At 43.5% G+C, this 17,455-nt stretch overlaps 1 protein-coding gene and 1 non-coding gene across 2 annotated transcripts in view; one reads left to right on the top strand and one right to left on the bottom strand.

Annotated features, from left to right (window-relative positions):
• Positions 1–17,455, bottom strand: part of PITPNC1 (phosphatidylinositol transfer protein cytoplasmic 1) — a 321,334-nt gene that overhangs the window by 288,148 nt on the left and 15,731 nt on the right. The gene's annotated exons all lie outside the window — the stretch shown is intronic.
• On the top strand, positions 4,383–4,488 carry LOC135271738 (small nucleolar RNA U13). The gene has a single exon (XR_010339874.1). It is a non-coding gene; the product is annotated as a small nucleolar RNA U13 (small nucleolar RNA).

Genomic DNA, 17,455 nt, shown 5'->3' with positions numbered 1-17,455 from the left:
AGGAGTAGTATTAAGGGCTATTTACTAAGTCCCTACTGAGGGCCAGGCAAGGGGCGAGGCACTTCCATGTGTGATCTGCATCTCAATTAATAAGGAAATTGAGTCATAGACAATTGACTTGCCTAAGGTCATAAAAGAAAGATAGTATGAGGTTGAAATGAAGATTAGAAACCAAGGCTAGGTCTGGCGAGGTGGCTCATGCCTGTAATTCCAGCACTTTGGGAGGCCAAGGCAGGCGGATCACCTGAGGTCGGGAGTTTGAAACCAGCCTGACCAACATGGTGAAACCCTGTCTTTACTAATAATACAAAAATTAACCAGGCGTGGTGGCACATGACTGTAATCCCAGCTACTTGGGAGGCTGAGGCAGGAGAATCGCTTGGACCCAAGAGGTAGAGGTTGCAGTAAGCTGAGATCGCACCATTGCACTCCAGCCTGAGCAACAAGAGGGAAATGCCATCTCAACAAAAGAAAGAAAGAAAGAAAGAAATCGAGCCTGTTTGACTCCCCAAGTCATGGTTTTTCTGGAAGAAGTGCAGTACCATGGAAAGGGAGCTTGAACTCTGGAGCCAGAGTATCTGGGTTCAAACCCTGGCTCTGCCACTCCCCTCTCTGTGCCTCAGTTTCCCATTTGTAACACAAGAACAGTAACAGAATCTACTTCACAGGATCATTGTGTATATTAAACAAATTAATATACGTAAGTGCTTAGCCCTTATTAAGTACCCCCAGAATGACAGTCATTATGACTCTGTAAGAGGAATAAGTATCAATTCCATCTAGCCCTGTCTTGGGCCCCAGGTATATAAGCAGTCATAACGTTACCCTGTTCCTGACACCAAGGTGCCTTCTGGTCTTCAAGTTCCCATTTCTTTAACATAGGGCCTAGTGACCAACTAGGACCCAGGTTCCCCCGGGCCTGGGGCATCTTGTCAGTTCCTCTTTTCTCCTGCTCTCACTCCTGCCTTGTAAGTGGCATTCTGTCCCCGTGCCCCAGCTCCAGGTGGAGCACTTTCCAACATGCTTCTCTGCCAGGCAGGCTGCCCACCTCCCCAGCCCACCCACCTTCCAGGAGCCTTTCTTTACCTCCTGCTGGCCATCCCTGGTGACTGGTGTGCTGTGCTTTCCAGGACAACTCACTTTCTGTAAAAGCTGTAGATGTGCCCCACTCCAGAGAGAATTTCCTACTCTTTCAAGGTTCTGAGCGCTATTGGCCCTTCCATCCTTCAACCCTTTCACATGACACTAGTGAATGAGATCATGAAATAGGGCAGGTGTCTCATCATTATGAGCAGAATTCTGTCTTAGCATAACCACTGAATGATGATAGGTGGGTACCAAGAAAATGAAGCACCCCCACCTCCCTTTCATAGCTGTTGATTCTGTCAACTGCTCTATTTTTTTTTTTTTTTTTTGATACAAAGTCTCGCTCAATTGCCCAGGCTGGAGTGCAGTGGCGCAATCTCGGCTCACCACAACCTCTGCCTCCCGGGTCCAAGCAATTCTCCTGCCTCAGCCTCCTGAGTAGCTGGATTACAGGCGCCCACCACCATGCCTGGCTAATTTTTGTATTTTTAGTAGAGACAGGGTTTCACCATGTTGGTCAGGCTGGTCTTGAACTCCTGACCTCAAGATCCACCCACCTCGGCCTCTCGAAGTGTGGGATTACAGACGTAAGCCACCGAGCCCAGCCCAATTGCTCTATTATACTTGCTCCAGACCCTAGGTAAGAGAACAATAGTAGGCTGGCGTGATGTTGCTTTAATTAACACACAGACTCACCTACTACTAGCAAAAACCTTTACCAAGCCAGTGAGGTGGCTCACCCCTGTAATCCCAGTGCTTTGGGAGGCCAAGGTGGAAGGATCTCTTGAGCCCAGGAGTTCAAGACCAGCCTGGACAACATAGAAAGACCTCATTCTTAAAAAAAAAAAAAAAATCAAAAAAATTAGCTGGGAATGGCAGTACACACCTGTGGTCCCAGGCACTCAGGAGGCTGAGGTGGGAGGATCACTTGGGGTTGGGAGGTCGTGGCTGCAGTGAGCTGTGATTGTACCACTGCACTGCACTCCAGCCTGGGTGACAGAGTAAGACCCTGTCTCAAAAAAAAACAAACCCCCACCTCAGCCAGCCAGAGACCTGTTTAAGCCGCACATTAATATTTTAAAATGTAAAGAGATACTTAAGTCTTCACTGTGAAAAAATAAAATAAAATAAATAAACAAAGCAAAGCAATACTAATTGCACACTGCGTTCTCTAGCTACTGGCTTTTTGTTTGTTTAATTCTTGTTAATAAAATATCAGAGGCCTACAAGGCAAATTTCACTTGTTTCTTTTTAGTAATGACTCTTTTCAGTGAGAGATAAAACAAACAGAATGCTTAAAACTGTTTTCCAAAATGTAACTGACACATCACTGATAGGAGCATAAGTATGAAAATCGCTTCAGAAAACACGTGCGCACACTACACTTCTAGGCACATACCCTTAGAGAGAAACTCAGGCACACATAGTAAGAGACACGTTCAAGTGAGTTCAGAGCAACAGTGTTCATAACAGCAACCTCTGGAAACAACCCAATGTGTATGGAACAAAGAATAAATATACATCATGGCAGATTCATAGAAAGGATACTATTTTTTAGCCATAAAGAAATGAATGATTTGGGTCAGGTGCAGTGGCTCATGCCTGTAATCCCAGCACTTTGGGAGGCCAAGGTGGGTGGATCATTTGAGGTTAGGAGTTTGAGACCAGCTTGGACAACATGGTGAAACCCCGACTCTAAAAATACAAAATTAGCTAGGCATGGTGGCGCGCGCCTGTAATCCCAAGTACTCTGGAGGCTGAGGCATCAGAATCGCTTGAACCTGAGAGGCGGAGGTGTCAATGAGCCAAGATCATGCCACTGCACTCCAGCCTGGGCAACAAGAGCAAAACTCTATCCCCGCCCCCACCCCCGCGAAAAAAAAATGAATGATTTGTAGTTATATGCAGCAATCTCAGGATCAAAGTGTTGAGTGAAAAAGAGCAAGCTTCAGACAATACAATGGGGAAAAATGTCTTTTCAACAAATGGTGCTGGGACAAATGGGTGTCCAAATGAAAAAGAATGAATCTGCTGGACCCTACCCCACACCATATGCAAAAATTAATTCCAAATGGGCCAAAGACCTAAATGTAAGAGCTAAAACTATAAAACTCTTAGAATAAAACAAAAGCATAAATCTTTGTGACCTTGGATTCAGGAATGTTTTCTTACATGTTAAACCAAGGCACAAGGAACTAAAAGAAAAAAAGAAGGCTGCTCTGAAGGTAGTGAGTTATCCCAATTGATTGTTCACACTGAGTTACAGATTGAACTCCTTGTTCTATTATTTCCCCTTTCCTTACTACTGCATTTGACGAAAGGAAGAGAGGGAGGAAGGAAGGGAGGGAGGAAGGAAGGGAGGGAGGAAGAAGTGAGGGAGGGAAGGAGGGAAGGAAGGAAGGGAGGGAGGAAGGAAGGGAGGGAGGAAGGAAGGGAGGGAGGAAGGAAGGGAGGGAGAAAGGAAGGGAGGGAGGAAGGAGGGAGGGAGGGAAGGAGGGAAGGAAGGAAGGGAGGGAGGAAGGAAGGGAGGGAAGAAGGAAGGGAGGGAGGAAGGAAAGGAGGGAGGAAGGAAGGGAGGGAGGAGGGAGGGAGGGAAGGAGGGAAGGAAGGAAGGGGGAAGGGAGGAAAGAGGAAGAGAGGGAGGGAAGGAAGAGAAAAAGAAAAAAGAAAGAAAAGAAAAAAGAAATGCTGAACGTCATCAAAAAACTTTTTTTTTTTTTTTTTTTTTTTGAGACGGAGTCTCACTCTGTCGTCCAGGCTGTATTGCAGTGGTGAGATCTTGGCTCAGTGAAACCTCCGCCTCCCAGGTTCAAGCGATTCTCATGCCTCGTCCTCCAGAGTAGCTGGGATTACAGGCATGCACCACCATGCCTGGCTAATTTTTGTATTTTTAGTAGAGACAAGGTTTTGCCATGTTGTCCAGGCTGATCTCAAATCACTGACCTCAGATGAACCATTGTGCTCAGTCCGAACTTCATCAAAATTTAAAACTTTTGATCCTAGGCCAGGCACCTATAATTCTAGCACTTTGGGAGGCTGAGGTGGGCAGATTGCCTGAGCTCAGGAGTTCAAGACCAGCCTGGGCAACATGGTGAAACCCTGACTCTACTAAAAATACAAAAAAATTAGCTGGGCATGGTGGCAAATGCCTGCAATCCCAGCAACCGGGAGGCTGGGGCACGAGAATGGCTTGAACTAGGGAGGCAGAGGTTGTATTGAGCCAAGATCACACCACTGCACTCCAGCCTGGGAGACAGAGCAAGATTCCATTAAAATAAAATAAAATAAAACTTTTGATCCTTTTATGGTTCACAAGCACAGTGATTGGGTTTTTACACTCCTGTGTGACACATGCCTCTCTCTCAAACCTTATTATGACATCAGCACATTGCCTATCTGTTGTAAAAAGCATGGTGGCTCACACCTGTAATACCAGCAACTTTGGGAGGCCCAGGTGGGCGGACCACCTGAGCTCAGGAGTTCAAGACCAGCCTGACTAACATGGTGAAACCCTGTCTCTACTAAAAATACAAAAATTAGCTGGGCGTGGTGGCACCCACCTGTAATCCCAGCTACTCAGGAGGCTGAGGCAGGAGAATCGCTTGAACCTGGGAGGCGGAAGTTGCAGTGAGCCGAGATTGCGTCACTGCACTCCAGCCTGGGCAACAGAGTAAGGCTCCGTCTCAAAAAATAGTAATAATAATAATAATAATAATTTATTTTAGATTTTTAAACGGAAAACTTTTGTGTTTTAAAGGTCACTACGAAAAAGTGAAAAGACAACCCACAGAATGGAAGAAAATTTTTGTAAATCAAATATCTGATGAGGGTCTAGCATCGAGAGCATATAAAGAATTTTCACAACTCAACGATAGAAGACATGTAACCCCAGTGAAAACCAGACAAAGGATTTCAACAGAAACTCCTTCAAAGAAGATACACAAATTGCCAGTAGATGAAGGCTTCCAACATAATTAGTCATTAGGGAAACGCAAATGAAAACCACAATGAGATATCACTTTACACCAGAATGGCTAGGACCAAAAGGAAGGTAAAGTGCTGGCCAGGACGTAGGGAAATTGGAACCGTGGTACCCTGTAGGCGGGAATGTAAAATGGTGCAGGCACTGTGGAAAAGCTTGGCAGCTCCTCAAAAAGCTAAACATAGAATTACATATGACCCAGCAATTCCACCCCTAGGTATATATCCAAAAGAACCGAAAACAGGTGGTTAAATAAAAGCTTGTATATGCTGCACTACAGCCTGGGCGACAGTGCGAGACTCTGCCTCAAAAAAAAAAAAAAAAAAAAAAGCTTGTATGTGAATGTTCATAGCAGCATTGTTCGTAATGGCCAAAAAGTGGAAATGACCCAAACGTCCAATAATATAAATGTTGTATATCCGTACGATCAAATGTTATTAAACCATAAGGGCAGGCGTGGTGGCTCACAACTGTAATCCCAGCACTTTAGGAGGCTCAAGTGGGTGGATCACTTGAGGCCAGGAGTTCGAGACCAGCCTGGCCAACATGGTGAAACCCCAAGTCTACTAAAAATACAGCAATTAGCCGGGTGTGGTGGCACACGCCTGGAATCCCAGCTCCTTGGGAGGCTGAGGCGAGAGGAGGGCCTGAACCTGGGAAATGGATGTTGCAGTGGGCTGAGATTGCACCACTGCACTCCAGCCTGCGAGACAGAGAAAGACTTTATCTCAAAAAAAAATTATATCTATAATTAAGCCATGAAAAGGAATGAGGTACTGCTTCATGCTGCAACACAGACCTTTTATTAAACATTATGCTAAGCAAAATGAAGGCCACACATTGTATGATTTCATTTACATGAAATGTCCAGATAGGCCAATCTGTAAGGTTAGAAAGTATAGATGAATAAGCTGCCAGTGGTTGGGGAAAGGGGGAAATAGGGAGTGACTGTCAATGGGTATGAGGTTTCTTTTGGGAATAGTGAAAATATTCTACAATTGGCCAGGCAAGGTGACACACACCTGAAATCCAGCTACTCAGGAGGCTGAGGCAGGAGAACTGCTTGAGCCCAGGAGTTCAAGGCTACAGTACGTGATGATCACGCCTGTGAAAAGCCACTGCACTTCAGCCTGGGCAACACAGCAAGAACCAACCTCCAAAAAAGGAAAAGGAAATGTTCTAGAATTGAATAGCTGTGATGGGTGCGTAACTTTAAGAATATACTAAAAACCAGGGATCTGTACATTTATGTAAAGGAATGTATTTTGTGACATGTGAATTATATCTATTTGAAAATTTACTAGGAAAAAATAGCAAGTTATTGAAGACTAAATTCTCTATAGTGCCATATGTATAGAGAGTCTGGATGAGGAAGGGGCATGTAGAAAATGTTGAATATGGGCGAGGCACAGTGGCTCACACCTGTAATCCCAGAACCTTGGGAGGCCAAGGCAGGAGGATCACCTGAGCTCAGTAGTTCAAGACCAGCCTGGGCAACATGGCGAAATTTCATCTCTATAAATACAAAAAATTAGCCAGGTATGGTGGTGCATGCCTGTAATCCCAGCTACTCAGGAGGCTGAGGCAGGAGAATCACTTGAACCCAGGAGGTGGACCTTGCAGTGAGCCAAGATCACGCCACGTGGCACTCTAGCCTGGGCAAAAGAGCAAGGCTCTGCCTCAAAAAAAAAAAAAAAGAAAGAAAGAAAATGTTGATTAAACTCATAACATTCTACTTATTAAACTGGACAATAGACTTATGGGTAAATTGATTTATACCTGTGCAATATTCAATAAAAAATAAAAATTTTAAAACAGCAATATATTTTTCTTGTTTTTTAAGCTACGATCAACACAAAATTAAATCTGATTTTTTTTTTTTTTTTTTGGAGACAGGGTCTTGCTCTGTCACCCAGGCTGGAGTACAATGGGGCAATCATGGCTCACTCAGCCTTAAACTCCGAGGCTCAAGTGATCCTCCCACCTCAGCCCCATTACAGTCATGAGCCACTGTGCCTGGCCCTAAATTCGAATTTTTTTTTTTTTTTGAGATGGAGTCTCACTCTATTGCCCAGGCTGGAGTGCAGTGGCATGATCTCGGCTCACTGCAACCTTCACCTCCTGGTTTCAAGCAGTTCTCATGCCTCAGGCTCCCAACTAGCTGGGATCATAGGCATGCGCCATCATCCCCAGCTAATTTTTGTATTTTTAGTAGAGACGGGGTTTCACCATGATGGCCAGGCTAGTCTCGAACTCCTGACCTCCGGTGATCTGCCCGCCTCAGCCTCCCAAAGTGCTGGGTTTATAGGCATAAGTCATAGTGCCTGGCCCTAAATCTGAATTTAAATGACCATAAGCTGGCAGTCAACCTCAACTAAGGAACCACCATGTGCAAAGCACTATAAAAGCTACTATAGGGAGTTTTAAAAGAGGCGGTAACAATCATAATCCAACAAGGAACCCATAATCTAAACCATGCCTGGCCACTAACTCCAGAAAGCCATAAACCAGCTTCCTTATTGAATAATCTTAGTCAAGCTTTTGTCATTCCCAGCAGCAGCTATTAGTTTAAGCAACTCATTTCATACAATTAAACAATTAAAATATTAAATACATTTTACTTTGCACTTCAAAAATGTATTTTGAAAATCTCTTTCATCTCCCTTTTATAAGTCTGCTTTTAAAGGACTCGGGATAGATGCAGGTTTAGAGCATGCTTGGTGAATTGTAAAGAACTTGTATACAAGGCTTAGCTTTTCACTTGAAGTCATGTATTTTTAAAGCCCTGACTTAAATGATATCTTTAGATTATCACACATTCTCATCTAGGCTCTATTACAGCTTAGTTTCTGAATATTCATATAATGATATCTTAAAGTGTCTGTTTGTAAGACACAGTCTAGATAGACATAGAAGCTTTCTAAAAACAATCAAGATTTCCTTCAAGATTTATAATAGCTTGAAGGTAATCTAAAATTGTATCTGTGTTTCCGGTTTTACCAAAGAACGGCAAACGCAAATGTTAACTTGAACAGTCCCTTTCCACTGAGAAGGTTCATATTCTTAATTTACATTACAGTTTTGGAGATATATGCTCCAGAAATGTTATCACTCCAGTAAATAATTCAGTAACATACTTCCATTTCAGGATACTTAGTATTTTGATACAAATAACTTGATAATGAATTAATGTCAACTTCTCTTTGGTTGTACAAAACAATGGTGTTGCTGGAGAAAGCTAATAGAATTTGTAGACAAAGAGCCCGGGGGTGTTGCTGTTATATATATACATATATATATGTATGTATTTTTTTTTTCTTTTTTGAGATGGAGTCTGGCTCTGTCGCCCAGGCTGGTATGCAATGGCACAATCTCAGCTCACTGCAACCTCCACCTCCCAGGTTTAAGTGATTCTCCTACCTCAGCCTCCCAAATAGCTGGGATTATAGGCACCCGCCACCATGCCCAGCTTATTTTTGCATTTTTAGTGGAGACGGGGTTTCAGCATGTTGGCCATGCTGGTCTCCAACTCCCGACTTCAGGTGATCCACCCACCTCAGCCTCCCAAAGTGCTAGAATTACAGCCATGAGCCACCGCGCTCAGCCAAGCCCAGGGTTTAAACCCAGCTCTGCCATTAACAATCAGGGTACTTTGTCAAATCCTCTAAGCCTCAATTTCCACATATGTAAAATGAAGATAATAGGATCCACCTTGGAGGATAACTGCAAACATGAAATGAGATGATTAACACGCTGGGCCTAACCCACTAGAATATTCCATAAATGTTGGCCCTCTGTGTTTTCCTTTCCCCTTAAAGCAAAGCCTTGCTAAATAAATGTCCACATAGACACATATATAATTATAATTAAATGTTTATACACTAAAAAAGTTGGCTTCACCATTTTCTAAATTTTCTCCTTCGCATATGAAATTATAATCTTAAACGGTTTCTCAAAATATCTAACGAGAGAACCTTAGTTTAAAAATTAAAACGAATGACGAAGTAGGAAATAATTCATTCTCAGACTTATTAATATGATTGGGGGTTTCATTTCTATACCCAAATACCTACTGGTTTCTGCAATGAAGGAAAGCAGTCATGACTTAGGAATTTTTTAAAAATTATTATTATTATTATTTTGGTAGAGACGGGGTCCCACTATGTCGCCCAGGCTAGTCTCAAACTCCTGGACTCAAGGAATCATTCCTGCCTCAGCTTCTTGGGAATACAGGCACAAGCCACTGCACCTGGCCAGACCTATGTTTTATGATTTAGATGTTACTGAAAAGTCAGTGACTTAGAGAAAGACACAAAGGCATGCTTATCGCATCTGCCACAAAGCTAAGAGGAATGGTTAATATAGATATAACAGAAGCAAGAATAAAAAATGTGGTCAGGCCAGGTGTGGTGGCTCACGCCTGTAATCCCAGCACTTTGGGAGGCTGAGGCAGTCGAATCATTTGAGGTCAGGAGTTCCAGGCCAGTCTGACCAACATGGTGAAACCCCGTCTCTACTAAAAATACAAAAATTAGCCAGGCGTGGTGGTGGGCACCTGTAATCCCAGCTACTCGGGAGCCTGAGGCAGGAGAATCACTTGAGCCTGGGAGGGGGAGGTTGCAGTGAACAGAGATTGTGTCACTGCACTCCAGCCTAGGCGACAGAGTGAGACTCCATCTCAACAAACAAAGAAACAAACAATAAAAACAAAAAAAATGCTCAAACTTGAAACTAGTGGATGCCATTCATTGCATTTGTTTCAAGGAGCTGTGGTTATGGTTGCTGTGGTATGGCTGCTTGTTGTTTTGTTTTGTTTGTTTGTCTGTTTTTGAGATGGAGTCCTGCTCTATCACCCAGGCTGGAGTGCAGTGGCTCAATCTTGGCTCACTGCAACCTCCAACTCCTGAGTTCAAGCGATTCTCCTGCCTCAGCCTCCCGAGTAGCTGGAACTATAGGTGCGTGCCACCACGACCGGCTAATTTTTTTGTATTTTTAGTAGAGACGGGGTTTCACTGTGTTAGCCAGGATGGTCTGATCTCCTGACCTCATGATCTGCCCACTTTGGCCTCCCAAAGTGCTGGGATTGCAGGCTTGAGCCACCTTGCCAGGACGGCTGCTTATTCTCAGCAGAACAAATACCCACAGGTTAAGAAATGGGGGAAGGGCGGGGGGGACATGTCAGGAAACGGGGGAGGGGCGGGGCAGAGAAGACCAAGTGTAGCTGACCACCTTGTCAGAAGCAGCAAGCAGTTTGATGCAGCTTCTGCAAATGACGGGCTAGTGTTAAAGCTAAAGATCCAGTGATTTCAGCACTTGTCCTCCAGCAACTAAGATCAGTAAATAACTGTCCATGGGCCAAATGCCGCCCACAGCCTGTTTTTGTACGCCTCTCCAACTACAAATGGGTTTTGCATTTTTAAATGGTTGGGGAAAAAAATCAAAAGGTACATCATATTTCATGGCATGTGAAAATTTTACGAAATTCAAATTTCAGTGTCCACTAATAAACTCTGACTGGAACACAGCCACGCCTATTCATTTATGTGTTGCCTATGCCTGCCTTCAGGTTACAAGGTCAGAATTTCAGAATTGAGTCATTGCAACAGAGACCTTATGGCTTGCAAGTCTAAAGTATTGCCATCTGGCCGTTTGCATAAAAAGTTGGCTGACCTCTGCTCTAAAGCATTGTGTTCAATATTTTCTAAAGGACAATCACAAAGACGAACCACAGGAATGGTGAGGGAGACCAAAGCATTTCATAAATTGAATCTCTGAAGGAATTGAGAAGATCAAAGGATAACATTACAGATTTCTTTAAATTTTTAAAGAGTCAGCATGCGGAAGCAGCTTGTGTTTGTGTCATTATGGTGGTACAAACGATCCTGAAATCTGCAAGGAGTCAGGTATCAACTAAGCATGAGAAAGCATCTTCCAACAAATCAAAGAAGAAAATCGTAGAGGTTATATTACCAAAAGAGCCCACACCCAAGCGATGGCCGGTATTAAGCCCAGAGGCAAGATGATTGCCATCTAACATTATTGTAGGAAGGACTCTTACAGTGGGTAGGAAGTTAAACTGGTTTAATACTCAGGTTCTTTCTATGATTTCATCTTAAAAGAAAGAACGTTGGCCAGGCGTGGTGGCTCATGCCTGTAATCCCAGCACCTTAGGAGGCCGAGGTGGGTGGATCACTTGAGGTCAGGAGTTCGAGACCACCGGGTTAACATGGTGAAACACCATCTCTACTAAAAATACAAAAATTAGCTAGATGTGGTGGCGCATGCTTGTAATCCTAGCTACTCGGGAGGCTGAGGCAGGGGATCGCTTGAACCTGGGAGGCAGAGGTTGCAGTGATATAGTGAGCCGAGATTGTGCCACTGCACTCCAGCCTGGGTAACATGACAGAGTGAGACTACATCTAAAAAAAAAAAAAAGAAAAGAAAAGAAAAAACAGAAAGAAAGAAAACAATCATAATTGGCAGGTGAAAGCATAACAATTTCTGCTACCACGTTCGCTAAGAATTAGACCCTACAGGGAAATCTACTTTTATTATATATTTATATATGTATTTTATTATATATAGTTATATATAATAAACATATATCAATTAAAATGGGCATGTTAAAAGAAGGCCTTTAATTTACATAGAGTACATCAGCTATAATAAGAATCACATTAGGAAAAGAAGGCTTATTTTTAGAAAGAGGACTCCGATTACACAAAATAAGGAAAGGACATTCACTGCTAAATAAAATGAGCTGAAATCTTTCCTTGTGTTACTACAGGAAATCAGCATGGCACTACTTGAAAGAGGAAAAAAGTCTATATATAAAACGGAAAGGGGGAGGAGTGCGTTTAAGCAAAAAAATCATGCTAAACTATAAACTACAGTTAAGGGCACAGTCGTGTGACTTATTTGCACCAGATTTATTCGCAAAATAGTTTTACAAATGACTTCCCAAAGCACAGCCACCTGTTAGGCTGTTATTTTGGCCTATTTCCAATGGCAATCTTGTCACCCGAGCAAGAGACACACCACCATAGCAACATAAACATCAGGGTGCTGGAGAATGAAATTTACAGTAGCAATTTATAGCCCCTGCAGGGCTGGAAATAAACTAATCCTTAAGCCTTTATGACTATGACACGACATTCCCACTGGGCAAACTTAGATCCTATGGACACTTCAGGATTTCCCATAGGCCATTTGAAAAGCAGAGACTCCAAAATACCTATTGAACTAGAGAATCCCACTAAAATAAAGGCGTTTAAAAGTGAGACAGTATCTACCCCAGCATGATCATCAGGTGTTTTCACACCCCCTACAAATGGACAATGATCATGACCCTTTGTATTTGCAGAGTAGGCTCCATATTACATGAGATTAGCCCCTAATACAAGCCAAAAGAGGGGCATTTGACAGTTGAGAAAATGAACAGGTAAGGCCCAGGAAAATGAGTCTTTCTCAATCAAATCATGGATATCACACAGCCAGGACTGACTAGGTCTTCTGTGTCCACACTCTTCCACAGTATTGCACCAACCTCAACCAGAAACCCCAGCTCCGAGCAATTTACAGGTACTTTGGTTCAGGGAGATAAAATGCAAAGGTGTGCCACCAAATGAAAGCGTAGAGTAAAAATGAAAGAAAAATCAAGTTTGAAAGTGACCATGCCTCTTTCCAGGGGTACGTTTTTGCATTGCTGGAATTTGCCATTGGATATTGGAATACATTCTTAAATAAATGTGGTTATGTTATACATCATTTTCACGCATTTCTTGCTTTTTTTTTTTTGCTAATGACTTATCACTTGCTGTTTATTTTATATTTATTTTAGACTATGGAAATGATGTTACACAAAAAGCAAATCTGAGCGATTTTCTTATTCGAGTTCAAAACGGGTCGTAAAGCAGTAGAGACAACTCTCAACATCAACAATGCATTTGGCCCAGGAATGGCTAAAGAATGTACAGTGCAGTGGTGGTTCAAGAAGTTTTTCAAAGGAGACAAGAACCTCAAAGATGAGGAGCGTGGTGGCCAGCCATCGAAAGTTGACAACGACCAATTGAGAACAATCAACAAAGCCGATCCTCTGCTGGGTGTGGTGGCTCATGCCTGTAATCCCAGCTCTTTGGGAGGCCGAAGTGGGCAGATCATGAGGTCAAGAGTTTGAGACCGGCCTGGCTAACATGGTGAAACCCCCATCTCTACTAAAAATACAAAAATTAGCTGGGCGTGGTGGCATGTGTCTATAATTCCAGCTACTCAGGAGGCTGAGGCAAGAGAATCGCTTGAACCCCGGAGGCGGAGGTTGCAGTGAGCTGAGATTGCACCATGGCACTCCATCCTGGGCTGTAGAGTGAGGCTCCATCTCAAAAAACAAACAAATAAAAAAAGCTGATCCTCTTACAACTACGCAAGAAGTTGCCAAAGAACTCAACATCGACCATTCTGTGGTTATTCGAAATTTGAAGCAAATCAGAAAGGTGAGAAAGCTAGATAAGTGGGTGCCTCATGAGCTGAGCGAAAATCAAAACAACTGTCATTGTGAAGTGTTGTCTTCTCTTATTCTATGCAACAACAATGAACCATTACTCCATCGGATTGTGATGTGCAATGAAAAGTAGATTTTATGACAACTGGCAATAATCAGCTCAGTGGTTGAACCGAAAAGAAAATCCAAAGCCCTTCCCAGAGCCAAATTTGCACCAAAAAAAGATGACGGTCACTGTTTGGTGGTCTGCTGCTGGTCTAATCCGCTACAGCTTTCTGAATCCCAGCGACACCATTACAGCTGAGCAGTATGCTCAGCATACCGATGAGATGCACCAAAAACTGCGACTCTGCAGCCGGCACTTGTCAACAGAAAGGGACCAATTCTTCACAACACCCAACCGCATGTCGCGCAACCAGCGCCTAGAAAGTTGAACCGATTGGGCTACAGAGTTTTGCCTCATCCGCCACATTCACTTGACCTCTTGCCAACTGACTACCACTTCTTCAAGCATCTCAACAACTTTTTGTAGGGAAAACGTTTCCACACCAGCAGGATGCAGAAAACCCTTTCCAAGAGTCCGTTGAATCCCAAAGCAAGGATTTTTATGTTACAGGAAAAACATAAGACTTATTTCTCATTGGCAAAAATGTGTTGATTGTAATAGTTCTTATTTTGATTAACAAAGATGTGTTTGAGCCTAGTTAAAATGATTTAAAATTCATGGTCTGAAACCACAGTCACTTTTTTACCAATACTTGCTGTTGGGGGGCAGGTAGATCACAAGGTCAGGAGTTCGAAACCAGCCTGGCCAACATGGTGAAACCCTGTCTTTACTAAAAATACAAAAATTAGCTGGGTATAGTGGCATGTGTGTGTAATCTCAACTACTCGGGAGGCTGAAGCAAGAGAATTGTTTGAACCCAGGAGGCAGAGGTTACAGTGAGCTGAGACTGTGCCACTGCACTCCAGCCTGGGCGACAGGGCGAAACTCAATCTCCAAAAAAAAAAAAAAAGAAAAGCCGAAAGCAAGTTGAACATCCTGATTGGAGATGAGACACACCCAAACGTGTGTCTTGAGGTGGCTACAAAGTCCTTTGGTCTGAGCCAGGGTGAGCAGGTTTTACCCCAGCCTGTGATTTTGAGAGATGTCCAGGGCAGATCCTAAGCTCAGCAAAAAGCAACATAAGCCTGGACCACAGCCCTAAAATCCAATCCATTAACCCTGACTTAATTTCTCCACTCTATCTTTTTTCTCTTTCTTTCTTTTTTTTGAGACGGAGTTTCGCTCTTGTTACCCAGGCTGGAGTGCAATGGCGCCATCTCGGCTCACCGCAACCTCCGCCTCCTGGGTTCAGGCAATTCTCCTGCCTCAGCCTCCTGAGTAGCTGGGATTACAGGCACGCGCCACCATGCCCAGCTAATTTTTTTTGTATTTTTAGCAGAGACAGGGTTTCACCATGTTGACCAGGATGGTCTCGATCTCTTGACCTCGTGATCCACCCGCCTCGGCCTCCCAAAGTGCTGGGATACAGGCGTGGGCCACCGCGCCCGGCCCACTCTAACTTTTTACTTTGTTCTTTACTTTTCTCAACAAGAGAGGCCTGGAAGACCCTTGGGGCACTTCCTTCTTGAGATCTACAGAACAGATTGTTGGCCAGGACAGCCCTGAGGTGGCCATTCTGGAGACGAAAAATACATGAACCTATCATGAAGCTTCTGTGATACCAGGGATCTGGCTGCTTTTGATCTAAGAACCAGTACTGAACTCCCTCTGTAAAAAATAAGATGGTTGCCAGGCGCAGTGGCTTACACCTGTAATCCCAGCATTTTGGGAGAATGAGGCAGGAGGATCACTTGAGCCCATGAGTTCAAGAACAGCCTGGGCAACATAGCGAGACCCTGTCTCTAAATTTTTTTTTTTAATTAGCCCAGCGTGGTGGCACACACCTGTGGTCCCAGCTACTCAGGAGGCTGAGACTTGAGCTCAGTGAGGTGAAGGCTGCAGTAAGCAGTGATTGCACCACTGCACTCCAGTCTGGGCAACAGAGTGAGACCCCATCTCAAAAAATAAAAATAAGGCCAGGTGCGGTGGCTCACACCTGTAATCCCAGCACTTTGGGAGGCTGAGGCTGGTGGATCACCTGAGGTCAGGAGTTCAAGACCAGCCTGGCCAACATGGTGAAACCCTGTCTCTACTAAAATACAAAAATTAGCCAGGTGTGGTGGCAGGTGCCCGAAATCCCGGCTACTTAGGAGGCTAAGGCAGGGAATTGCTTGAACCTGGGAGGCGGAGGTTGCAGTGAGCTGAGATCACGCCACTGCACTCCAGCCTGGGTAACAGAATAAGACTCTGTCTCAAAAATTAATAAATAAATAAAAATAAAAAATAAGATGTTTTTGACAAACATAACCAAAATTTAAAAGAAACAACTCCTAGAGAACAGGGTCAAAAGGCTGAGCACCTACATAAATAATGGCTAACATTAAATATACTTAACCCTTCAAAAGTGTTTTTCTTGAAAAGGCTTAAGGGGATTATTCCCCTTGGACCCCTAATAGCCTAATTACCTTAAAAACACACATGCACACACCACCACCCCTAAGCTCCTTTTCAGCCAAATTTGGGCAAAAAAAAAAAATCTCAAAGTATGCCCATATCTGCAGTATTATAAGTCATACTGCTGAAAAACATAATTACACTCAGCTGTGTCCAAGTTTCCGTCAAACACAATCCAAAAGAGGTGAACTGTTAAGTCCTGAATCTAAAGATTTTTCATTTTGAACATGATGCGTCTTCATGAGCAGCAAAAACATATTATCAAAAAATGAGCCTCTATCATGGCCTTCGATAGCCCGGGGTTTGAGTCTCTAGCCTGCAAGGTACAATCTGCACGCCGATGACTAGATACAATTCTAGTCACCAAACTCCTGGCACTTGAGTGGGGGGCAGAAGTAAATAACCACATTTATATCTTTAAACCTGTCTTGTTTTCACAGCATTTTGTTTCGTTTTGTTTCTTTCTTTTTTTTTTTTTAAATAGAAACGGGGTTTTGCCAAGTTGATCAGGCTGGTTTTGAACTCCTGAACTTGTGATCTGCCTGCCTCGGCCTCCCAAAGTGCTGAGATTACAGGTGTGAGCCACCATGCCCAGCCCACTGCGTTTTTAAGTATTTAGAAAAACCACTCTCATCCACTGCGTCACTTTTATGGAGGATGATGATTCATGTGGGATGTAAGGGCCACATCAGTCTTTTCATCAGCACCAACGTTGCCATTATTATTTCAAGTCAGGGAAAACTCAGCAAAATGTTCGTGGAGGGCCACGCCACCGGAGTGCTAACTATAGGAAATTTACACATTTCAGAAGACGTGCTCATCGACTCAAGCGCAAACTTCTCTAGTGATAACCCCCGTCTTCAAAACAACCTGTCCAGGCCAGGTGTGGTGGTTCTTACCTGTAATCTCAGCACTTTGGGAGGCCAAGGCAGGAGATTTGCTTGAGACCAGGAGTTCAAGACCAGCCTGAGTAATGTAACAAGACAACTCCCTGCCCACCTCTACAAAAAGACAAAAGTAGCCAGACATGGTGGTGCAGGCCTATTGTCCTGGCTACTCAGGAAGATAGAGTGAGCCGGGGAGTGTGAGGTTACAATGAGTCATGATGGTGCCACTATACTCCAACGTGGGTAACAGAGCAAGATCTTATCTCTTAAAGGAAAACAAAAAACAAAAGACTTGTCCAGATAAGCAGATGATTATAGATCCCTTTTCTCAGGCATCTATCCAGTGATGTTTTTCTACTTTAATTGCTAATTACCAGTTTAATAAGAGCATTGTTTACTATACGTTTTAAAATACATACATAAATAGATATGGGGTCTCTCAC

This window comes from Aotus nancymaae, unplaced genomic scaffold, assembly GCF_030222135.1.
Source record: "Aotus nancymaae isolate 86718 unplaced genomic scaffold, 86718_ANA_hifiasm-v0.15.2.pri h1tg000089l, whole genome shotgun sequence".
NCBI classification, from domain to species: Eukaryota; Metazoa; Chordata; class Mammalia; order Primates; family Aotidae; genus Aotus; species Aotus nancymaae.
Note: the sequence above shows the minus strand (reverse complement) of the source record. Positions and strands in the feature narration are given on the sequence as shown.